At 36.3% G+C, this 26,863-nt stretch overlaps 1 protein-coding gene and 1 non-coding gene across 8 annotated transcripts in view; both read left to right on the top strand.

Annotated features, from left to right (window-relative positions):
* fus (epithelial splicing regulatory protein fusilli) overlaps positions 1-26,863 on the top strand; it is a 544,142-nt gene that overhangs the window by 153,433 nt on the left and 363,846 nt on the right. The window lies entirely within an intron of this gene.
* On the top strand, positions 10,491-10,565 carry TRNAT-CGU (transfer RNA threonine (anticodon CGU)). The gene is given in 2 exon segments: positions 10,491-10,527; positions 10,531-10,565. It is a non-coding gene; the product is annotated as a tRNA-Thr (tRNA).

Genomic DNA, 26,863 nt, shown 5'->3' with positions numbered 1-26,863 from the left:
TATTTTGTATGCAGTAAAGAAAAATAGTAATACGTACTTACATGAATAAAGGGCAGAGAAAATTTGGACGTGAAATTATCTTAGGCCATGTTTGTTTCAGTACTGCTCACCGTGTATTTGTTCGGTTGGATCGCAGAGTTGCTTACCTTCATCGGACTGCGTCACTCAGTGCAGTGAATAATTGCTAATGAGGACTTGAGCAGTGTGACAACGCTGTCCATTCCGTACAACAGGTTGATAGGGTGGAAGTCGTCACGTCTAATGCGTTACATCATAATCACAATCATGTGACTCCAGTCAATGGACTCGCGTTTGAAAGTAACGCCGGAATCCAAGCATGTCTCCGGGATACGTCAACTGTAAGAAATTGAGTGGATGTCCTTACAGGCAGTTTGTCTAACCTCACGAAGCGGTCTCTGTGTTTCAGAACTTTGGGACCATCCGTAGCTTAGTCACATAATGCTTCTGGGCATATTAAATTTTATTTTGTTTTTTTGTTTTCTCTTAGTCTTTTGAATGACGTAATTGAGTTTTTCTTCCTGTAGATTTGTAGTTAATCCCTTAAATTGACAAAGCATTCCATAGGATACAGCATTTTAATTGGACGGAGTTACGCAATAATAGACAAACCGACATTTTGAGAAAAAAGAGATATTTGCACAAATCTGTTGATGGCAGGCTAATTTAACTCGGAAAAAATCAAGACTGCGATATCTGAATTTTGCTGCTATTTATAAGCAAAAATTCGTTTATTGCATAAAATTCATGTATTTATTTTCCTTTGAAATATTAATTCAACTGCTGGTCTCTTATCAAAAATCGGTTAGCCTTGTTTGGTATTATTTGTGCTATTTTTTGTAATAGTATGAATGTTATAATACTTCTTGAATAAAATGTTTTATACAAAATAATATTTCAATGGCCAGTATCTCGAAACAGGTTTTTGGCGCTTGGTCTCTTATTGCGTAACTCCGTGCAATTTATGCTATAATGTTAACAAAATAAGAGAAAATAAATTGGTAGGAAAATATGAATTTAAGAAAAATTACAGAATATACAACAAATATAATATGAATATTACATATTTTGTTTTCTTTGCATTTCGACACGGTTTAAGAAATAGTGTATTGCCAATTTAAGGGTTAACGATACACTTTTCTAGACTATTCCTAGAAGTATGCCTAAATCTTTTAACGCTAGGCAAGTGTGTTACGTGTTAAAATATAATATTATAAGGTAGCGTGCGAAAAGTACTTTCAACACTAGCGAAAAGTTATTTTTTTTTGTATTCCAGCTTTATAAACAATCTCTATCAGTAGTGAAAATCGTGCATAATATGCCACATTATTGCACTAGTAAAATATTACCATAGAAACTAAAACGACGTGACTTCTATTAGCCTATGACGATGTAACTTGTGCCACAATAGTAATTTATGTAAGTAGTGTATAATCTTGGTAATTATAGCAAGCTCACGCGTTAATTTTCACGAATGTTTATAATGAAGATTATACACATGTTACATACAACCTTTTATGCTATTCTAGCATTAAACTATGTAAAAGAAACTATTATAAATTTACAAAATTTAATGTTATGATGAAGTAGTAGAGATATGAGTACTGGATATGACTTAATATATTGCAAGATTAAGTAACCATTTTAAGACAATATTATTTTGTTATTGTTTTAAAGCTTTTTCTTACAGGTACATTGTATAAAATTATGTTGTGAAGGCGGTGAAGACGTTATGGAATACTAGTTGCTAGGTAACCTTTTCTGACACCAGTGCCAGAATTAGGCAAATCGTATACGATTTATAGCGTCATAACAAGCATGTTTTAATGCTAGGATTGCATAAATTTAATATTATTAAACGTTTTCCCGTGCAATAATAGTTAATACATTTTCGTTGTCATAGCAACTCATTTCTTCATAGCTCATGATATCAAACTACTTGTCATTACAAATTTAATATTTCTTTATACATTTTCATAATGATATACAAAAATGTCTGAAACACGTTTGTAATGCTGTACCGTTATTGTACTCATCAAAATTAGGACACGAGCGAGCTCGTTTCCTAAATATTGACTCTTGCAAAAAAGTATATCATTATGAACTTGTTTTATAATACAGGGACATCATTTTATTTTTACTAACATTTTTAATATTAACTTGGCTATACCTTTCTATTAACGATTGAAACAGGAAACACCGTTTGCTACCCTTTCCACGACGGAGTTCGATGATACTGGCGTAAAATACAAATCACTTTACTAGGTATAGGAGGGAAGAAAAGTGGTTCATCCATTTATGTAAACTAGGAAATATCGCAATTTTGAGTTTGATAATTTTCATTAGGTTTTTGTTTAATCAAAATACAGTATTTTATTAACACTTAGTGTTTTACACACGAATTGAGCTATCCATTCGGAAGTATTAATTATGCAGTGTATATTGTACTGTTGCAGCACATTAGCGTATTATATAGAGAATGAAGTTAAATTGAAAAATAATTATAATATGGATATTTAAACACATTTTAGAAAATGGTGGCCGTTCATTTCGATACAGGCTTCAGTTGTTTTGTGCATATTATCGCACTATAGACTATTGTACCTAATTCCAATTACCAGTTTCGTCCTTCGTACGAGTAACTCATGTTGAAATAATTCTGTACCTACTATATAAAAGAGTACCTTACGTACTGTAAATTCAATCTTCACTTCTGCCCGATCCGAAAAGATAAAATCACTCAGAAATGCTATCTACTGTCCGTTCAAGTGGTTTTGTCGCAAGGTTGTAGAAAGGGGGGGGATCACGTGACAGTTAATTACTTAAGGAGGTCCTTTTATTTTAGTTATTTTAAACACTTGAATAATATTACGTAGACGTCCAATTCCTAACAGAAATTAATGTTTTCAGAAAAAGAGCTAAGATAGCCCAGCTACTAAACTTTACAAAGGGGCGAACAGAAGCAGGTGGGGGAAACCGGGATGCGACATAGGGAAACGGACGACAGTACCCGTACGAAAATATGATTCAATATTGAAAGCTCTTTCGTCACTGGAAAACGCGAACATATTTCTGAAACGTACTATATTCAGTAACTCAGTACTGCTTACGCGCCCTCGGCTCTGTGTCGTGAACGGTTGGAAGTTTACTAGTAGAAGGGGTGGGAGTGAAGTACATTCAAAAACTCAGGTACAATAAAAATTGAAGTAAAAATAAAATGATGTCCCTGGACTATGTACTATTAACACTGACTTTCCAACTGTTTGCACATATTATCAATTGTTTCCACCAGATGCCACCACGGCATTAATCGTAACCGATCAATAAAGTAGTTAAAATACTGACAGGCGTAGTTGTAGAAATGTTTTTTGTTAAGATGTGTTACTCGGAGGGATACTTTATTAATACTATATGAAATGATTAAGAGTTCAATGCAATCGTAAAAATCAGGTTATGTTCCGAGTTTCTGGGTTCGATTCCCGCTTGGGTCGATTATCTAGTTGGGATTTTCGAGGTTTCCTCCCAACTATAAGGCGAATGTCAAGTAATTAATGGCAAATCCTCGGTCTCATTTCGTTATCACAAATTCCATTGATGCTAAATGACCCAGTAGTTGATATAGCATCGTTAAGTAACGTAGTTAAACATTAGGTTTTACTCTGGATTGAACCGGGTACCTCTCGGTCTGCAATCCAATGCTCTATCACATAACTACACCATCACCTGATTTCAATGCGCTGAAATTTGGCTATTAGAATTAGGGGCGGATATAGCAATGAAGAAGTCGGGAAAATTGTCTGCACATCAGCACAGGCGAACGGTGTCTAAAAAATAATGTATGAGACACATGCTAAAAATAACTTTATTTTCCTCGTAAGGTTGCTCCACTCGGACTGCGACCTCGTATCGCAAACATACAAAAAATGTCACTTTTAACACTATCGTAAATAAATATTTTATCTTTTGAATGAAATCCTATTATCATATGAACAATAACATTTTACTAAGTAGGTGAAATAATACAAGCCTTTTGGAAAGTAATTGTATCAGTCGTTTACATTTTACGAGAGTTTCTTGTAGTCCAGAAGTCAAAATACATGATATCCATTTGTCTAGAATCATAGTAAAATAACTTAATTATGAGCTGTATTTTAGAGTGAATAAAACTGAAATTTCGTCTAAAAAGCCTGTCTATAAATAACTCATATTTAAAAGTGATGAAAATAAACCTAATTTGGGTGTAAGATTTCATTTTATTTTACCTTTTTATTTATTGAATATGCCTCAACGTGTAAAACTCATATCAAGAGGCTATACAAAAACATATACATATATTGTACAATGTAACAAATCATAAAATTACAGTCTGTGAAAAACTTATAGCATAATATAACAAGAATTAAAGAGAGAAAATAAATAAGAACAGTAAGGTAACATTATAAAATTTAGGGAGAAAGAAGAAAAAGTTCGAAACCATCGGAAAAAAAAAAAACGAACCGAGAATTAAAATATATTAGCCACCGGCGCTGCGTGGCTCAGTCGGTTAAGACACTTGCCTGCCGGTCTGAAGTTGCATTCGGGCGCGGGTTCGATCCCCGCTTGGGCTGATTACCGGATTGGGGGTTTTCCGAGGTTTTTCCCCAACCGTAATGTGAATGCAAGGTAATCTATGGCGAATTCTCGGCCTCATCTCGCCAGTATCATCTTGCTATCACCAATCTCATCGACGCTAAATAATAATAATAATAATAATAATAATAATAATAATTTATTGCCAGAACAAAGATACATATTGATTCTTTTTAAATATAAGAACTCTTTAGCACCCCCAGAAAGAGTAAGTTACATACTCGTGTTCAGGGGGCATTCCACATGAGTTAATGTTAAGATATTTTATTGAATAACAGAGTAAAAAGTAATAAAAGAAATAAAATAAGAAGAAAAAACAGATATCACAATAATTGAACTTTAAATTTTCTCTGTTAACAGCAATTTTTAATAATTTTTTTTAAAATACGGAGCATTAGCAAATTGTACGTTTGGGAATTTATCTATTATCATGTTACAAAGCCTTGGACCGAAGTTGCTACTGTGATTATATGCTACAGTTGTAGTACATTAATAACCTAGTAGTTGATATAGCGAAGTTAAATATATATATATATATATATATATATATATATATATATTCAATCTACCCAAAATTTGGTAGGGGCCTAAAGCTTTGTATTCTAAAGGAAGTTGATTATAAGTTGTTATTAAAAGATAACAAAATTGCTACAACTTTTGGTGTTTTGGAAAGGCTAAAAGTTTGTAAGAATATGCTAACAGTGGTCGGTAAAGATGACGCCATATAAAATACAACCCGTAAAACACAGCAAACGAGAAGGTAGGAGGAGGGAGGTATAAGAGGAGGAGGGAGTTATAAGAGGAGGAGGAGAACTTGGAATGAACAAGTGAGGGCTAAGGAAAGGGGGATCATGTTTTACCCCTTCACCCTGCTTGTATATTAAGGTGTTGACTCGCGAATCAAGAAATGCCGATCACTGTGCTAAACAATTCTGCATAATTAATTAATCCAAGTAGTTTAAAGGAAATGAATACGAAAACTTAACAACGATCAGCTGTGATAAACATACAATTTAAACGATCTGAGTGAAATTAAGGTCATTAATTGATTGTAAAGTAACAGATGACTCGCACATGTAACTCTGCTACTTGTATGAATTTGAACATAAAGATCGTGAATAAATAAATTATAACGGAAACAAGATTAATTTACCGAGCGAGGTAGCTCATTAGTAACGCACTAGACCCGTATTAGGGAGGTCCTGGGTTCGATTCCCTGTGCCGACCGATCCGGTCGGGGCTTTTCCGTGCTATTCGTCGACTGAATGTAACTAATTTTCAGTTAAATAAAGGCAAATGCTGGATTGAATCCCAATTATCACGAAATAATAGACAGCGTACAACAGCACATTCGCAATAGTAAACTACATACAGTCGTTTTATGACCTATTTAGGAGTTACAGCGACTATAAATTGGTACAGATTAAAGAAAGGTGAATTTATGTGTATTTTATGACCGAAACAAAAGAACAACTAAACAATTAATTATAGAAAAAAGAGACTGTGGAACATTGCCTAATAATAATAATAATAATAATAATAATAATAATAATAATAATAATAAACATAAACATAAACATGGGGATAACCACAAATGATATCAATTCTTCTGAAGTCGAAACGGACCAGAAAGCTTAAGCCATTTGACATGCTGATGATGGTGGTGGTGAGCAAGAAGAAAAGTAAATATTTGATCTGTCATGACATGTTCATAAAAACAATTTGCTTTTAATTTTCAAAAACTTCCTTCTTGACAAATATGATTGTGTGCCGCCAGATTGTTCCAGATGTGTCGATGTGGAAACGGAAAACCAATGACTGGAATTCGACGTTGCCAAGTCGGTGTTATTATTTTCGTCCTTGGTAGGCTATGTGATTTTTATTTGTAGGAATAACTGTGGTAGCTTATATAAGTTAAATTGTTAGAGCCTAACCTTTACAACATTCAGAATAATTACAAATTAATCATAGGTCCATTTAATAGGCCTAGACTAACAGAGTCTCTTTCACTGGCTGCAAATCAAGCGAAGAACGACAACTCCTGGACCACGACAAGTTGGAGTTGACCTGCGGGACATAACCTGTTGTAAATGCGTTGCGAAACTTCATTTAATACAGATATCAGATTGAAAGTTTTAAACAGACGACGACCACACCCGTGGTAACATAAAGAGCGAATTATGAATGATGTGAAAAAGAGACTATCACAATTTTGATATTTAACATAATTTCCACTCCCTCTAAAGTATTACCACAGTCTAGTACACACAGTCACAAAGTTTGAGTTGTTGAGGGTACTATGAACAATAGACTGTGCCGGTAATATTTCGCATTGTCTGTGATGAGACGATAGTAGCGATCCTAGTGGTTAGCAACTATCTATGGATGCATATTCCCTACGTATTGAGCTTCGTGACTGTTTACAATAGACTGTGGTTATACTGTAGTAATATGAAGAACATTAAAGTATAGAACATAAACTTCTGATAATGTTTGTGCTTTATTCGTACTCACGTTAATTTACGGAGACCAATATTGAGAGCTTAGAAACAATAATAATAATCCGTGGCGCTACAGCCCACGAGCGGCCAAGACCGACCAGCCGGCTGCTGGCCTCACGGCCACATGCCAAAGTAGAGGTGGACGATCATCCAACCAGAATGGAGCTATCGTGTGGTTAGCACGATGAGCCCCCCAGCCGTTATACAGGGACATCATTTTATTTTTACTTCAATTTTTATTGTACCCGAGTTTTTGAATGTACTTCACTCCCACCCCTTCTACTAATGAAATTCAACCGTCCTCCACACAGATCCAAGACCGCATATACAGTCATAGTAGCCTTACGGTCAATAGTAAACAGTACGTTCCAAAAATATGTTCGCGTTTTCCAGTGACGAAAGAACTTTCAATATTGAATCATTTTTGCACAGGTACTGTCGTCCATTTGCCTACGTCGCATTCCGGTTTTCCCTACCTGCTTCTATTCGCCTCTCTGAAAAGGCTAGTGGCTGGGCTGTCTTAGCTCTTTTCTGAGAACATTAATTTCTGTTAGGAATTGGACCTCTACGTAATATTATACCCATACAACTGTTTAAAATAACTTAAATAAAAGGGCCTCGTTAAGTAATTAACTGTCACGTGATTTCCTCCCTTTCTGCGACATAACCACTTGGACGGACAGTAGATAGCATGTCTGAGTAATTTTATCTTTTCGGATGGGGCAGAAGTGAAGATTGAATTTACAGTACGTAAGGTACTCTTTTATAGAGTAGGTACAGAATTATTTCAACATGAGTTACTGATACGAAGTACGAACCTGGCAATTGGAATTACGTACAATAGTCTATAGTGCGATAATATGCACATTAGAACTGAAGCCTGTATCTAAATGAACGGCCACCATTTTCAAAAATGTGTTTAAATATCTATATTATGATTATTTTTTAATTTAACTTCATTCTCTATATTGTACGCTAATGTGCTGTAGACAGTATAATATACACTGCATAATGAATACGTCCGCATGGAAAGCTCAGTTCGTGAGTAAAAACAGTCATTGTTAATACAGTACTGTATTGTGATTAAACAAAAACCTAATGAAAATGATCAAACTGAAAATCGCGATATTTCCTGGTTTACGTAAATGGATGAATTACTTTTCTTCCCTCCTATACCTAGAAAAGTGATTTGTTTGCATATTACGCCAGTATCATCGAACTCCAGTCGTGAGCTGTAGGAGTCTGATCTATGTTAAACTCGCGTTGAGTTGAGTTGAGTTGAGTTGAGTTAAGATGATGATGGAGATTTACTGGGGTGCCACAGAGGAACCGGAGCTCCCAGAGAAAATCCTCGTCTTACATGGACCATTAATTTGTCTAACACAACTTATAAATTGGGGGTACGCCGAGGATCTAACCCGGCTCCACAAGATTTTAAGTCCAGCTCCCTAGCTATTAGATCACCGTGGAGTCTATTTAAGGATTAATACGAATCAATATAAAATATTAGCTAATCTCATAGGCTTGAGACCAAACTTTGCGTTGTCTTACTCTTGTTTTGTAAATGGCCATCTTTTGTTGCAGTATTCAAAAAGCAGTTTTACGAGTTAGTACGGGATTTTGCTGCAAAGGTTGTCAAACCTGTCGGCAAAACAGCTGAAACCTGAAATAAAAGTAATAAGAGTTGCGAATGTAGGGAGTTTTAATTGTTGCTATATAAAACCATCATGATGGATCAGGCTTGCCATACTAGTGGAGCATCTTGATGGACAGTTGCTGCAAGAACTCACGCAGACGTCCGGTCAGCGACTCCAAGTAGAGAAACTCCAAATACAGACAGGATAGACGGTGTTACAAAATAGAAATACACGTCGGTGGGGATTACACCTGCATCTTTATAAATGGAGACAATTACTTCGAAACGAAATAATGATCATTGAAACAAGCCATTAACTTCTTAGATAGCCTACCGCACAACAAAAGATAGCATCGTAGATATAAGACTGTAAACATGATCCAAGCCATTTGCAGAAAGTTGCTTCGGTAGCTCAATTGGCACGATTGCTGGCTTACGATGACCACGGATCCGAGTTCAAGTCTCGGCGACGGCAGAGATTTACAATATTTACAAATTATGGACAAAGTCAAAGTACTCGCATTATAGAACTGAAAATGCATGTACGTACTATTGGCGACGCTGACTATTATTCTCGCCATCTATTCATGGAAGTAAGAACTAAAGAAGTCACACTTGCACAAACAAATTATTGAGTACTATTGATTAGTCTCTGCATACAATTCATATACATCGGTAATAGGCCTATAATAATAATAATAATAATAATAATAATAATAATAATAATAATAATAATAATAATAATAATAATAATATTTGTACAATTTCAGATAAATTTATACATCTTGATTACACAACTTTTAACACTATATCGCACGGAATATGTATTACATCGATGACTCAGAACGAAACTGTTACAACTCAAAAATAGAGATTTTTCAGTAGAGCCATTTAAACTTTTCTATTGTAGATGGTAAATCAGAGAATCATGGCACAACATTGAAAATTGGTATAATAATCATTATTGTTATAGAAGTTTATTTAAATATTAATTTTGTCGTTATTCGTTTTATGTAACTTGTGACATTTTTTTTTTTTTTGAGTTGTAACAGTTTCGCATTAAAATATCGTGACAAAATTTCTCAGATATAACTGTATTCCAGGTTTTTCCTTACATGACTGTGTAATAAATTTAGATAATACAATGGAAAAATATGTCAAATGTAGATTTGGAAATACAAAATGATATTCGTTGATATCGGTATGACTACAACAATAAAATAAATAAATTACACCAACCAGGATGACTACAACAATAATAACTTATTAATCAGAAATAAATTGCGTCATGTAGCCTAGTTGCCTCATGAGTGATGCCTTATTGGTGTAACTTAGGCCTATGAGGTTCAAACCTGCCTTCGGACAGTCTACTAAACATCAACATGTAGTGAGAAAAAACATGTTTAGTTGTTATTGAAATGTAGCATGTAGTTTTTTTTATGTCGAAGTCAACTGCCATATACAAGGGGCGCACTCACGGTTTGGCCGGGATTCCGCAGTTAAGTGCACAGTAATCTGTACAGAAATATGCACTGCTAGCCATGAGAATATTAAAGGCTTTTATTAATTTGTCCTACAGAATAATATCTGTAATATTGACAATTAATATTTGAGGAGAAAAAAGTCAACGTATATGCCTGACTTGGGGTCCGGCCACAAAGGGAAACGCTGAAGAAGGAAGTTTCGGTCCGGTGCTGTGGATTGAATTCGGCGTAGCTCAGTGGTCAGAGCGCTTGGTACGTAGAAACCAAGAGGCCCGGATTCGATCCCCGGCGCCGGAGCGAATTTTTCTCCTCAAATATTAATACTGCGTGTTGTGTATGTGAACAGAGTATATAATAATAATAATAATAATAATAATAATAATAATAATAATAATAATAATAATAATCATCATCCGTGGCGCTACAGCCCGTGAAGGGCCTAGACCGACCAGCCGGCTGCTGGCCTCACGCCCACATGTCGAAGCAGAGGTGGACGATCATCCAACCAGAATGGAGGTATCGTGTGGTTAGCACGATGATCCCCCCAGCCGTTATAGCTGGCATTCGTAACCAGATTTCGCTACCTATCGTAGCTCCCCAAATGCATCACGATGCTGGGTGCGCACCGGTCCCATACACTGGCCTAAATTTCATGATAAAATTTCTTCCCCCACGAGGACTCGAACCACCGCGCATTCCGTAACGCGAGTCCTAGGCAGGATGCCTTAGACCGCGACGCCACGGCGCGGGACTGTGAACGGAGTATAGTATACACGAAAGACAGCTAGAGCCGAGATGATCTAGGCCTATATGCGTGGCCGCACACAACCTGAAATCTATGTTTTCATACACGCAAACGTTTTAAGTAGTAGCCTACGTTGTTTCCATTTCTATTTCTCGTTTAAATTAAATATGATTGTATCCTTTCTGATATCCTCACTCCGTTTCTGGTCTAGAAGAGATTTTCCGGTTACTGACCTCACGAAGCGCATCTCCGTTCATTCAATCCTTCCTTCATTGTTTTAATGTTTTTACTCTTCACAACTTTGCTACTGTTGAGGCAGCAGTTTACAGCCGCGAGGAATTCATAATTCAGTTATACTTTCTGTAAAATTTTAGATCATAGTTCAATGAATTTTGCCAATACCATGCATTCCAGAATCTTCCTAATAGAAAAGTGTTAAATGGTGATTATTTGCCGTTGCAGAGCTATCCAAGAAGTAACGGATTAGTTATTTTATCATTTACTTACATATTACTCTGTTGGGTCCCATCAAAAAAGGTCTCTACCGGCTTCCATTTACTCTGATTTACTAACATGAAACGTTGCAAGAACACTCATCATATTCCAATACATAAAGTAATGCATTGAATGAACTCTTAATTTTCAAAAGTTAAAGAAAATTACCAAGCAAACATTATGGTTTAAAGAAACTTTTTTATCTCATTAACCAATACTCAAATTTAAAAATCCATCGCAGTTTCATTAATCGTGAGATGTAGGTTCTTCAGAGAACATTTTAAAACAAAATAACAATTCTAAAGTCGTCAGGAGCAATTGAAATTAATATCTACATAACTAATTCCAGAAACTTGATTAAATTTGTTACTGTTATTTAAATATGCAGACACTGCAAACCTATCGAAACAGGTGCGGGCACAATACATACGTAACTATAAACAGCTCATGTTGAACCCAAACATAATAGACAACGTCATAAGGAAGACAAAACAAAAACTCAACAAACACAAAAACACACGAAACACAACACAAACACAAGAACACAAGAAATACATCACACTAACATACGAAAACAAAAACACACACAAGACCGCATCCTCATTCAGAAAACAGAAATACAACATAGCATACAGAACAGAAACACACTACAAAGACATCTCAACACACAAACAACACAAACAAATAAATACAACCACACAGGCGTATACAAACTCACATGCAATAGTTGCGACAGTTTCTACATTGGACAGACAGGCAGATCATTTCAAACTCGATACAAAGAACACATTAAAGCAATAACCAGAGGACACAATACATCTGCATATGCCGAACACATAACTAATACTAACCACACATACAATAACATAAATACAGACATGGAAATCCAACACATGCAACCCAAAACCAAAAACTAAACACACTAGAACAATATGAAATATACAGACACACTAAAACACACCCTGATCAAATTCTCAACACACAGATCGATTTCAGAACACACACACTATTTGACACTACATTTCAACACTTTTCAACAATCGAACGCACCCACACAACAGGCAGCGAAGTTCGAGATGACGCCGCGATCTAGTAGGCTCTGAGGATGGTGTGAAGAAGCACCGAAACAGCTGTAAGCCGCACATGCTTACACAATTAACACGAGTAAGATCGCTATTTAATCAATTATTTATATGAAAAGTTAGCCCAAGGTTGTCATTACTCACACATATGTCGATGGATAAATAATAATAATAATAATAATAATAATAATAATAATAATATGGTCTCTTTATATATAGTTCACTAGCTAATTTTTAAGTGTTTTGGCTCAAAAACTGTTCTTTACTTGTACTGTTAAGAGGCGCTGCGACTGAGTTTTGAAACTTCTTCCAAAGTTTTTGATAAATTGTTTTCAAATTCGATTTATTGATCAAAAACGTAGTTTTAAGAAAACGAAATTGTTAGGAGGTGTGGTGCGTTTAAAATAGCTGCGCGTAGATTCAGAAAGGTTGCCGAGCCTTCAAAATTGGCGAGGGAGGACTAAATATAGGACTAGACGTTAAAAAATGTACAAGGTACGGTACCCTAACTATTCATGTAAAAAGAAATATTTTTTTCGCCATTTTGGCCATAATCTCAAGCCTAATGTCTCTTAACAGCACATTCTGAGTAATGACCTGTTATGCGTAGCTTTTTTTTATTCCGTCCATTAGACACACTTAAATCTTACAGCAAATTATTTTTCATCATCATCATCATCATCATCATCATCATCATCGGCATTACGGCCCTTACAGTTTAGCCTTAGCCTCCCTCAGAACATCCGACCAATCACTCCTATCTAATACTCGTGTTCTCCATCTTCTAATTCCAACTTTTGTTAGGTCAGCCTGAACGTCATCCAGCCATCTCAATTTAGGTCGTCCGACTTTCCTTCTTCCTACTGGCAATGCATCTAGTAGAGCTTTGGGTGTGCGATTGTTCTCCATCCTGGCTACGTGTCCCAGCCACTCTAACCTTCTGAGTTTTATGTCAACAACAATGTTGATATCTTTATATAATTCATATAACTCAGCATTTGTTTTGATTCGCCAAAACCCTTGCTCGCAAATTATTTTTACTTATCCCAATTCCATTAGGCTACTTCATAGTTGTTACTCGCAATTAGGCCTATATGGATTTTCTCGAATCCCCAGTAATATATTAATAGGAAATGTTACTTCTATCGAGGTTTGATTATTTGTCCTTTACACAAAAAGCTAAAGTAGACAAACACGATGTGGGACCCTTGGAACGTTAGGCCGGACCTGTACTTACGAGAAAATATTACATCACTCGATAGTGGACAAATATTCTTGCTTTACATGGAGTTTGAACCCACAACCTTGGCTTTCTAAAATTGTTCAAGCAGCGCTCATTAGGCTTTGCATACATCACGGCCAACTTGGCAGCTTTTTCACTTAAAAATCTATTACTCAACAAGATAACGACAAACCGAACTGGTATAACAGCTTACAATCCTAGACGTCTAAATAGGACAACTTTTGTGGAATAATCTAGTTTCAACGTGTAACGATAGAGTAATAAATATAGAGCTGAATGAAGACTAGACAAATGGGGTACGTCAAAATAATTTTAGAACCAAGACAAAGTAATATATATATATATATATATAAGTTAAAAATATAAAGACTTTGTGGAAAATTAAAAAAAAGTAGGCCAAATTTGTATTAACATAACAGTAAAATATCTAGGAAACCTAATTTCTAGTTTCATTTTACTAGAAATTTCAGGTTTATGAAAGATCGATCTTACGTGATTTATGATAGGCCTATACTGAAACAAATTATAGAAAAACACTTTAATTTAATCTAGAGACACATCTGACATTCATAGACTAAGCTTACAATAACGCTTTCGACCATATCAGAATATAAAATTATGATGATAATGAAAGAAAGAATAATTCCGAAACATCTTATAAGAGTAAAACAAAATTTGAATAATGTTACAATTTAAATGAAAGTGAGACATATGAAATTGAAATAAACTAGGAATTAAAACAAGGTTGCAGTGTCACCTACATTACTTAATATGTATGTAGATGATATAAGAAAATGAAAGACAAAATTGCATACATGAATTAGGATAAACAATAACACATGCAAACACAATGTTCTTTGCTTTTTACCAGGTTATAATGCAAGGTATAGGAAAATATATTATATGCAAAAATCAGTATTCTATTTAAATAAAACACTAGGGTATTCCATAAGTAATGGCAACAATGGTGTAAATCCGTACTCCTACTGGTGACCATTGAAATCTTGTACTACGTAATAGCACAGTCTAAGTATATACAGTCACGAAGCTTTAGTTGTTGAGGGTACTAGGAACAATAGACTGTGTCGGTACTATTTCGCGTTGTCTGTAGTGGGGCGATAGTAGCGATCCTAGTGGTTAGCAACTATCTATGGATGCATATTTCCTACACATTGAGCTTCGTAACTGTATTTACTAGACTGTGGTAATAGAGCAGCAATTGTTTAATAAATTTGCAATATTGAAAGTCTCGAAGTAGCCATATTTTATAAATACAATGTAGTAAACAATACAGCCCTACAAGTACGAACAAAGGTGCTTCATAAAAATCGAAGTTCCAAGAGAAAAACATGCAACTCAGTACTCCAGGGCATACAAGAAGCCTGTGGGAGAGAAGTTCTACCATACTGAACTATTGCAAGTTGAGTGGAAGCGAGACATTTGCTTTCAATCAAGAGTTGACATCCGAAGAGCTTTAGATTGATCAGTGAGAGAGATGTCCAGAAATGCTGCTGCAGATGAAGTCCGCCGTCTTCCAAGAATTTGACAATGTATTGTTGACATGGCAAGAGACTATATTTGAAGTATGTAATGTCAAAAGTAACCTAAATAAATTTAGTGTGAAACAGTAAATATGTTGCTATTACTTTTCTAATGCCTTATACAGATCACAGAAAGAGAAAAAGAAATTTGCTGAGATGAAACTGCCTACTGAAGGTTGCACTGGAAGAAATGGTGAACGGGAAAAAAGTTCTAGACCGAAGAAGATATTGTTTTAATATATTTTATTTTAAACTCTTGTTTAATTGTTAATCATTCATTTGTATTTGCTAAATATTGTCACACATGTTCAATATGTACTATATCAGATATTTTAATTCATGCCTGAAGATACCAATTGGCGAAAACGTTCGCAATATATGATATTGAATAAAACAAGAAATTATTATGTCATAATATTTGAGGCTATCAAGTGCAAAACTCGCCTTATCCAAAATTAAAAAAAAAAAAAAAATGAGTTACATATGGGATGTTATACTTCTTGGAGCTCTATCTACTGATATAGTCGGCTTGTGCAAATCTTGTCTAATTCCTCTTCCATAGAGTTCAGAAAACTGCTATCAAATGCAAAACTGTCCATATCCATAACGGTTTTTCCTGTTCTCTGACAAATCACTTTACCTGGATAAGGCGAGTTTTGCATTTGATAGCCTCATTTGTTTCTGTAGAAGCTTTGATAAGTCATTTAGACGGAAATGCTGGTTCGAGTCCTCATGGGGGAAGAAATTTTCTCATGAAATTTCGGCCAGTGTATGGGACCGGAGCCCACCCAGCATCGTGATGCACTTGGGGAGCTACGATAGGTAGCGAAAATCCGGTTCAGCAAACCAGCTATAACGGCTAGGGGGATCATCGTGCTAACCACACGATACCTCCATTCTGATTGGGTGATCGTCCACCTCTGCTTCGGCATGTGGACGTGAGGCCAGCAGCCGGCTGGTCGGACTTGGCCCTCCAGGGCTGTAGCGCCATGGATTAATTTTTTTTTTTGTATATTTAATTTAATCAAGTATAAATGTGTGTAGTCCTATATTTAAGACATACAAATTTAAGTTGACAGTCTGAATATAACATCTAGCTAACGTGACTACTTATATAGCCTATTTACTCTGTACGAAGTTCAAATTTCAACAAGCGAATGACCGTCCGATTTGGATACATATATTCGTACAGCAAAAAATGTCGACTGATAGTCTCCGTTTTGGAAACGAAATATTAATTTTCATAAAGCTTACAAAACTAAGGAAAAATCACTCCATTACAGACCAAATCGGCCCAGATTTTAGCGGGACGTTGAGGCTCCCACCTTTACAGACTACTGGTATTAACGACAGTAAGGATGCCAGTCCTACGTACTGCCGCTTTTACTCCCAAAGAAATGTTCGTGGTACTTATTTCCGTTAGACTGAGGACCATAGTGCGGCTGGAGGCGTTAGATCATACCTGCACAAACAGCGCTCAACGAGCGTGCGCGCTCCTTCGGAGCGGGAGAGCTGTGTTTACCGCTCGCCGAAACGGAAAGGAAGATACGTCAGAATGACATAGACTTGCTATAGGTAAAGGAGAGGGAAACGACCACTCAGTTATCTAGTGGAGTGCAGTGTGTAGGCCTATTCTCAGTAACTATTGCTCACCTACTGCTACAGTACAGTATGGAGGAATCTAAAAGACGGAACATAACATTTAACATTTAACGATTTACAGCTCGAACTTACTGATCTTCAATGTGACCTAAGGGCTAAAAGATTATTTGAATAATACTACTAGTCTGGTTGAGTTTTACAAGACTGAACATTAGCAATAATATCCATGTCTACACAGGCTGGCTGTGAAAATGATTGCTATGTTTGGCTCAACATTTATATTTGTGAGAAACTGTTTTCTATAATCAGCTTTAATAAAGGCAGACATCGAACATCTGTAACTGATGTTTCATTACGATCAGTAGGCTACTGTTCCTTTCAGCTGCCAACAGCATAAAACCCCGTTTTGATGTAGGCTACTGATAAATAACAATATAACGAAATTATATTGTACATTTAAGTACCGTAACTATAGAATTTCTATTATTTCTGTAAAATAAATATTTCTTTATTAATTAATAATAGTCCAAGATAGTTTTGCAAACACTGAACGGAAATTCATTTCATAAACACTCTTACTAGTACTGTATTTCATGTTGTGTACATTTTGTACGAGATCACCTCTTCTTCCAGCCCACCCTTATACAGAGCGCAGCTAATATCTGCATTCCGCTCATGAGCTGTGAGCTGGCTCGGAGAGCGCAAACCTTGTGCAGGCCTGCGTTAGATCAATGGAGAAAATCCATGACCCCATCGGGAACTGAACTCGCGATCTGCCGGCTTTGTAGCGTTACACCTTAACCGCGACAGTACCGCGAACGCAACCAATGAATCTATTATCTTTGAAAGTTATGTTCTCTTTTCCAGTTCTCAGAAGAAATATGTTCTTTTATAGTTTTCCGTTTTACATTTCTTCATATTAAGAAGGAATGAATTGACAGGTAATGTCATCGTTGCCCATAAGTCATCATGTGTATTATGTCTTCCACTCTTTGACCTTGTCTGTGTTACCCTGCCTACCTCTATTATCAGTGCCTTAGTCGTAAGCACAGGATGAATAAAAGTTCTAGACATGCATTCCACAAAGCAATTCTTTGGCAAAAATTAAGACACTTCTTTTATTTACATATACAGTACATATATATCCGAAGTTGCGTGTTTTAACGGAATAAAGTCTTCAAATGGACGATGTTGCAACACTGTAAATCCGTCAGCTTACAAGCAAAACGCATTAAGTAAAAAATTTTGCCTCTGAGGAAAAGGCGTTTTGAAGGCTCTTGACGAAAATTAATCCTCAAAATATTATTTTTAGGTAATTGTTTCTGTTTGTGTGTATTTAATTTTTCAATTCTGAGTTTATACACATTCGTTATTAGGGACCGGATTTTTATGTAATATCAAGGTGAGAAATATGTACATATTTATGTAAGAAAAATAAGGTGAATATGTACCAAAATATGTAAAATCATGAAAATATTTAATATCAATATGTGGCAGGTATAGGATAGGCAAGACTTTCCAGTTGTGATTTCATAGAGCACCCGACTTTTTTACCGCACACTTGACACATTACTATTTTTCCATCTATAATGAAACCTTCGTCCATCGCTATCCATGATTTTATTTTTTTCGTTAGGATTGAAGATATAGGGGCCATTTTAGTTAGTTAAAAGCAGTAGGTAAACTCACTTGCACTTTACCTCTAAGTACTAAACCAGAGAAATGAGTGAAATGAATGACATAACAGTACTGCAAGCACTGTTTTGCTTTACTGGATTAGGAGAAAATAAGAGGAGATGTGGGACACATGCATTTTAGCTGCTCTCTGTAAGAAACAAAGTACCTACTAAAACCTCAAACTATAGGCATTTACAAACTGTTGTTTGCCTGGAACTAAGGAAGTTATGTTTCGTGCCGAAATATTTTTCTTGGGTAGGTAAAAAGGCTTTTTAAATCTGTGTATTTCAAATTGTAAACTTCCCTAAGAGAAGTTTTTTTTTTTCTTTTTAGAGAAGTAAAAATGAATAAACCCCCTAAATATGTAGATTTATGTAATATCAAGCCATAATATGTAATGTGGGGTAAATATGTAAAAATATGTAGTATCAAATTTGATTAAATTAATTGTAATTACAAGATTCGCAAAGATTTGTTATTTATATACGGTTAGATTGAAAGGAATATAATATGTAATTACATAAAAATCCGGTCCCTATTCATTATGTACATTATATGCGCCTTTTTCTCAAAAATATTTTGACTGTGGTAAATGTCTGTCTCAGACTATTCGGCTCGGATTAGATTCCCGGCGGGGTCAGAAATTTTCGTGTAAAATTTCTACATTGGGACTAGAAGAGGTGGCGGTGCATAACTTCTAATCACTAGATTGTGCACCAATATGCCTGGGTTAAATCCCAATCTCTCCGCAGTTCATATGAAGAGAAGACATGCGTCACTGTTGATAGTGATTGGTCCGTCGGACGGGGACGTTAAGCGTGGTGGCCCTCTTGGTGCTATTCGACAGGAGTAGGCTACGTGTCGGCACCGGGTTTCCCCTTCTCCCTTCCTCATCATCCTCATCCTCACCCTTCCCCTACACTATACTTACACGAACACTTACACATCACTCACCCTAGTACACGACATAACTCTCCACAGATACATATACATATCTTGCTTAGCGTGGCCCGTCGGAGTGGTATGTAACTCGAAAATGGATCACAGTCCTGCCATCTGTCCGCATTATGAGGAACCCGTATCACGCAAGTGAAGCGGCCCGCATTAGGGTACGTACATACATACATACGTACATACATACATACATATTTACTATCTTTTTGATGAGCCTATGTTCAAATAAATTATATCCTCTAATATTCTAGCTTATTTACAGAACATAAGTAACCTATTTTGGACCCTTTTTAAATGCTATAATATGTAAATAGGTTCTAGTACTCCATAGGTTAGGAATAGGAAAATAAGTTAGACTAAGAAGTAACAATATTATCTTGGCAGTTACACATAGTAGATGAACTACACTAATCCATATTTAATCTAGAACAGCAACATCATAATATATAATGTAAATGGATTATGTACTTGAAGGTAAACCTAGGCATGTAGTATTACTTCCCATTTGTAATGGAACATGCTGCTCAAAAAAGGTACATACATACATACTTACATTACATTACATTACATTACATTACATTACATACATATTTTTTACTTAATGTGTTTTGCTTGTAAATCGACGAATTAGATTGTGGTAATGCCTGTTTAATAGGAAGGAGCCTTCAGTATAGCTTCTTGGATAAGTGCCACTTTCGCTTACTGAACAAGAGGATGTGAGTTCAATTCCACATGATATAGTCTTTTTAAAGACACGGATGAATTTGCATCTCTCTCAAACATTTTAATTTTATTTTTAATTTTCATTTCATTTCCTGTATCCCATAGATCTTGCATCAGTATTGTAGCTAATGTGAAGAAAAGGCAAAAATTAAAAATATATAATTATGTAATAAGAAGATTAATTCATTTACAAGTATAAAGAATTCATCACTTCAGTAGCAGGGATGAATATGGAGAAATTTTGTTAATCCTGTTCTGAACCTTTTCTCTTGGTCCTTCCAGCTTTAAGATACTGTATTTGGCTGTACATTGAAGACCTTAATACACGAATGGTGAACTCCTTTTTTATAACAGCCGTGGGACTGATGCCGGGTGATCTATGGCGAATTCTTGGCCTCACTTCACTTCACCACCGTTTGGTCTGATTATCTGGTTGGGTCTTTCCGAGGGTTTTCCCAACCATAAGGCAAATACCAGGTAATCTGTTGGCGAATCCTCGGCCTCACCTCATCTCACTACATCTCGCCAGAAAATTGTAAAAAATTGAAATTGTAAAAAAATGTAAAAATTGTAATTGTAATTGTAATGTTGTAAAATTTTGACTTGTTCCACATCTTAAAGCTTCATTGCTAATGTAAGATCTATGGAATATAATAAATGAAATTAAACAAAAAAATACCAGAGGGTACTGTCGAAATTTCACGAGAAGATACCTTCGTGGGGGTATGCTCCTTGCGGGGTAAGAGGAGAGGGTCAACTAGTAACTTTGCTCCTCTGAAGGAGCAAGTGGATGGGGATGGTGTCATTGGCCGACTGGGACAAACAAGGCGTAGTCATTGGCCGGCCGGTTCCATGTTGGGGAGTTGGTTGTAAGAGAAGGGGAAAAACTCGCATTCCTTGCTCGGATCTTCTTCTGAAGTGCGGACTGTAGATGGAGATCTCCTTTATGTCTTGTATTAAAATTTTAAATATTTTGATTAGTACTAAATGCATCTTGGTTTTTAATATAGCCTAAAGCAACGTAAGGGTAAGAACATACAAAGTAAGAGATTAATTCCACTAGACGAATAATTAAGGTAAATAAATGAATAGGAAAAAAATTCTAAATTTAGAACAATCTTTTTACATGATGCCCTTCTGTCATTATCCTTGCAGCTACATATGAGCTCTATAGTCCTGGAAGTTAGGGAAAGTGAAACGGATAACTTACCAGTTAGATCCGTTACCAACGGTAACTCTCTAGTCCTGCTCATTATTTTTATTTTAAGGTTTCTTAACCCTACTACACCGTTTATTTTGCCCGCCTTATATTTTCTACTTTCTCCCCTACGTTTGTGGAATTGCTGTAATCACTTTCTTCTTGGCTTGGCAATACGTCTCGTTCCAATTGTTTTGTAGTCCGCTAATAAATTTGAAATGAAGGTTTCACAGATTCTCTATTCATGTTTGATACTCTTTTATTTCACATAAACTAAATGATTTATTCATTAATAGTATTCACTACAAACCCAGCATTCATAAATCTTCCCTATTTTCTGCCTTCCTCTTAGTCTCCGCATTATGATCCATATATCTTAATGCTGTCTGTCATCTTATACCTTCTTCTGCCCCGAACTCTTCTCCCGTTCACCATTCCTTCCAATTCATCCTTCAGTAGACAATGCCTTCTTAGCCAGTGACCCAGAGTATTTCTTTTTTTCTTCCTGATCTGTTTCAGCATTATTATTTATTCATCTAGTCTTTCTAGTACAGCTTCACTTCTTATTTTGTCTGTTTCACACGTTCCACTCTTCTCCATGTCCACATTTCAAATGATTCCAGTCGTCTCTCTTCACTTCGTTGTAATGTTCATGTTTCATCCCATAGACTGCCACACTTCACATAAAGCAAAACACTAGTGTTTTTCTTAGTTCCTTTTTTGTTCCAAAGGTCTGCAGAAGATATCCTCTTCCTATTAAAAGCTTCCTTTGTCATTGCTGTTCCCCTATTGACTTCTGACAGCAGCTCATATGACTACTTATAGTACACACCAAATACGAGGATTTGAAGCTGTCCACTTGGTTCAGTGCCTCATTTCGAATTCGCACGTTCACCTTCTTTATTTTTCTTCGATAACTATGATCTTCATCTTGTTTACATTTATCTTCATTCCATACTGCTCACAGCTGTCATTTATTTCCAGTAGTGTATCCCTTAGTTAACTAACCTTCTACTAATAACGCCATATTATCAGCAAATCGTATGCACTTTATTATTCTTTCTTCTATTATCTCTTCTCCATGTTCTGAAAACAGTTCTTCACTAAATTCAACAGCATGGGTTATATAAAGGAAATCATTGTTATACCCTTCTCCCTATTACACTTCTTTTTTAAATTTCTTCTCCTACCCTGACTTTGACTGGTTGTAGCTATAAAATAATAAATTAAATACAGAGTGTTAAAAAAAGTATCCAATATTTTAGGAGGTGATAGTATGCATCAAAATAAGAAAAAAAAGTCTAATAAACATGGATCATACAACACATACTTTCTGAGATCTGAACACTTGTTCATAGGAGATGCTCAATGTGATGTTCATTTATAGCAATACATTTCTCTGCCCTACAATACAGCAGACTATCAGATAATCATACCGTAGTTGACACCCCAGGCATGGAATACAGTTACGTCGCAAGGAATTCTGAAAACAGAAGTCTGGTTGCTGATATGAGCGGGATTCAGCAGAGATGGTGTTGTGAATTTTCGTAATCAGCATGTGTGGGCTGATTAAAATCCCCATGCAGTTGAAGAAACAAGCATAGCACTGTTTCTCAATCAACGAATGGGCAGACGTTCTTGGCGATAGATTAAGGGCCAGACGTTCTACAACAGAGATTAACTGGGGCTCGTTATCAGGACTTTCTTATTAACGTATTGCCTACCTTGCTGGAGTATGTCATGTCAGCAAAGACTACAGATGTGGTTGATGCATGATGGCACACCAGCACATTTTTCTCCGGAGCACCTGATGCTGACATTTCAGGACCGCTGGATAGATTGGGGACGCCACACACCTTGGCCTGCTCGTTCCTAACCTAAATCCCCTAGACTTTTGGTTATCACGAATAACCAGGTCAATTTCAAAAGTGCGCGATTCCTTACGCCGAAGGGCAGAGGAATGCATTGCCATGAATGGACGTCACATCGAACACCTGCTATGAACAAGTGTTCATATCTCAGAAAGTATGTGTTGTAGGACCCATGTTTATTAGACATTATTTTCTTGTTTTGATGCATACCAGCACCTCCTAAAATATTGGATACTTTTTTTTAACATCCTGTATGAGTCTAAAATTGCAGTTGTGAATGTTTACTCTATTAAATAGCATACGTGCAAAATACAAATAAATTAAACTAAAAAAAAAATAACAAGATACTAAATGTATTAAGAAAAAATATCAATCTCAAATTTCCTGTTTGGAAGTCAGTCTTGGGCAGTTGAAATCAAGAATGAACTTCCATTGCGGACAGCAGAAATGAGACATTAGATCTGCCGGAATACAGTGGGTGATCATATTATTAGGGCCACTTGATGAAAATCAGAAAATTTATTTTCCGATTGTTGTATTGGCAATAGGATTATGTTGTCTATTTCAATGGGTATCATGAAGTATACATTTCAGTAATAAAATATCTTTCTTTCAACAACTGGAAACAAACAGTCATGGTGGTCTAGTGGCTAGAACGCTGAACTTATAATCCTGTGAACTCGAGTTCGATCACCGTTGTAGGCCTATACCCGATTTATAACTTCTGTTGGGCAATCTCGTGGTTCAGGTAACACAGGGATTTTCTCCGGGAGCTCCGGTTCCCCTGTAACTTAACAGATTTCCATCATCTCATCTCATCTCATCTCATCTCATCTCATCTCATCTCATCTCATGGTGGATGTAGCGTAGACTTGCTCTTGTGGCGCACTCTGGGTAATGACTCTGTTCTACGAGTACACAACGTATTTCATATGGGACAGTCAAGTACCCGAAATTAGTAAAAAAAAAGGACAGCAATTGGAATCAATCGGGTCTAATTTTAGACGCTTCCTTGATAATCCTAATTTTATCACGTGTCCCTAACTCCATATGTAGATGAAATTATTGGGGATCATCAGTGTGGTTTTAGGCGTAATAGATAGACTATTGATCAGATTTTTTTGTATTCGACAGATATTGGAGAAAAAATGGGAATATAAGGGTACAGTGAATCAGTTATTCATAGATTTCAAAAAGGCGTATGACTCGGTTGAGAGAAGTTTTATATGATATTCTTATTGAATTTGGTATTCCCAAGAAACTAGTTCGATTAATTAAAATGTGTCTTAGTGAAATTTACAGCAGAGTCCGTATAGGCCAGTTTCTATCTGATGCTTTTCCAATTCACTGCGGGCTAAAGCAGGGAGATGCATTGTCACCTCTACTTTTTAACTTTGCTCTAGAATATGCCATTAGGAAAGTTCAGGATAACACAGAGGGTTTGGAATTGAACGGGTTACATGAGCTTCTTGTCTATGCGGATGACGTGAATATGTTAGCAAAAAATCCACAAACACTGAAATTCTACTTGAAGCAAGTAAAGCGATAGGGTTGGAAGTAAATCCCGAAAAGACTAAGTATATGATTATGTCTCGTTACCAGAATATTGTACGAAATGGAACTATAAAAATTGGGGATTTATCCTTCGAAGAGGTGAAAAAATTCAAATATCTTGGAGCAACAGTAACAAATATAAATAGCACTCGGGAGGAAATTAAACGCAGAATAAATATGGGAAATGCCTGTTATTATTCGGTTGAGAAGCTTTTGTCATCTAGTCTGCTGTCAAAAAATCTGAAAGTTAGAATTTATAAAACAGTTATATTACCGGTTGTTCTGTATGGTTGTGAAACTTGGACTCTCACTTTGAGAGAGGAACATAGATTAAGTGTGTTTGAACATAAGGTTCTTAGGAAAATATTTGGGGCTAAGAGGGATGAAGTTACAGGAGAATGGAGAAAGTTACACAACGCAGAGCTGCACGCATTGTATTCGTCACCTGACATAATTAGGAACATAAAATCCAGACGTTTGAGATGGGCAGGGCATGTAGCACATATGGGTGAATCCAGAAATGCATATACAGTGTTAGTTGGGAGGCCGGCGGAAAAAAGACCTTTGGGGAGGCCGAGACGTAGATGGGAAGATAATATTAAAATGGATTTGAGGGAGGTGGGATGTGACGATAGAGACTGGATTAATCTTGCTCAGAATAGGGATCAATGGCGGGCTTATGTGAGGGCGGCAATGAACCTTCGGGTTCCTTAAAAGCCAGTAAGTAAGTAAGTCCCTAATAATATGATCACCCACTGTATTCATACGCGCATTATTGAACTGTTTTTGATACTACTAATTCCACCGATGCTAGGTAATCTCGTAGCCGGTAAAGACTCCTTAAAATAACGAAGTAAAAATTAGTTTGAAACTGTGTAGTTGGCAGCACTGTAGATTCGGAAACATTAGAATGCCGATGAGCTTTCACAGACCTTGATCATTCACGATTCGAAAGACTTTGTGATCTATCTGTAGCACGAAAACAAACGTGTTGTTTCAATTTGTGTACCTCTGATGAAGTTGCCACTCCTTTGCCGTACTCTTGACTTCTGAAACTACTAAGCATTCTTCACAGGCATCTGCCTGCCTCACGCGTGGATTTGAATAGACTTCAAGGCTCCATATTCCAAGCAATAGGAATAACTTTTTCTCCGCGTAGTGAGTGAGTTGAATTAGCGAATAGGCGCTTAACCACAGAGCGTCTAAGAAACTTTGCTACAAAACGATTTAGTAAGAATACTATTGTTCGTATTCTGCTAGCAATACCCATACTGAAGTCACTGGGGAATGGGATTTAGATTCTCGAAAATCGAACTTGCATTTTCAAAGATCATCATCATCATCATCATCATCATCATCATCATCATCATCATCATCATCACGGGTTAGGTCATTGGACCTGTTCATATTTCAGCCCATCTCTTCCTAGGTCTGATTGCACTCTTCTTTTTCTTGGTTTGTTTTGCATTAATGCCACACTTGACACAAAGCACTTCAATAGTCTCTTGCTTACAACCAAACATTCTCATGGGGGAAGATAGAAAAGTTACTTTCTTTCGTCCACCATGTTAATAATGTCAAAATAAATGCATATACAAATTTTGGCCACTCGAGCGCAATTACGAGGGCTGTAAAAATAAGTTTCCCTGGGGCCGTTTACTGAAAGAAAACATAATTTCATGGAAAGATTTATTGGAACAGATACAGCAATTGTTGAGCTATTTTTCAACATATTCCGCACCGGAATTGAGACATTTGTGATACCATGGGATCAACTTTTGTATCCCTTTGTCGTGGAAGTCTGCCGTCTGGAATCGGAACTAATGTGTGATAGACGTCTGTACCTTCGTCGATCCCATGGTATGAGAGATGTCAATTCCAATGGAGAATATGTTGAAAATTAGTTCAAT

The sequence above is a fragment of the Periplaneta americana genome, chromosome 7 (assembly GCF_040183065.1).
Source record: "Periplaneta americana isolate PAMFEO1 chromosome 7, P.americana_PAMFEO1_priV1, whole genome shotgun sequence".
Classification (NCBI taxonomy): Eukaryota; Metazoa; Arthropoda; class Insecta; order Blattodea; family Blattidae; genus Periplaneta; species Periplaneta americana.
The sequence above is the reverse complement of the archived record's forward strand: the minus strand, read 5'-3'. Positions and strand labels throughout refer to the sequence as shown.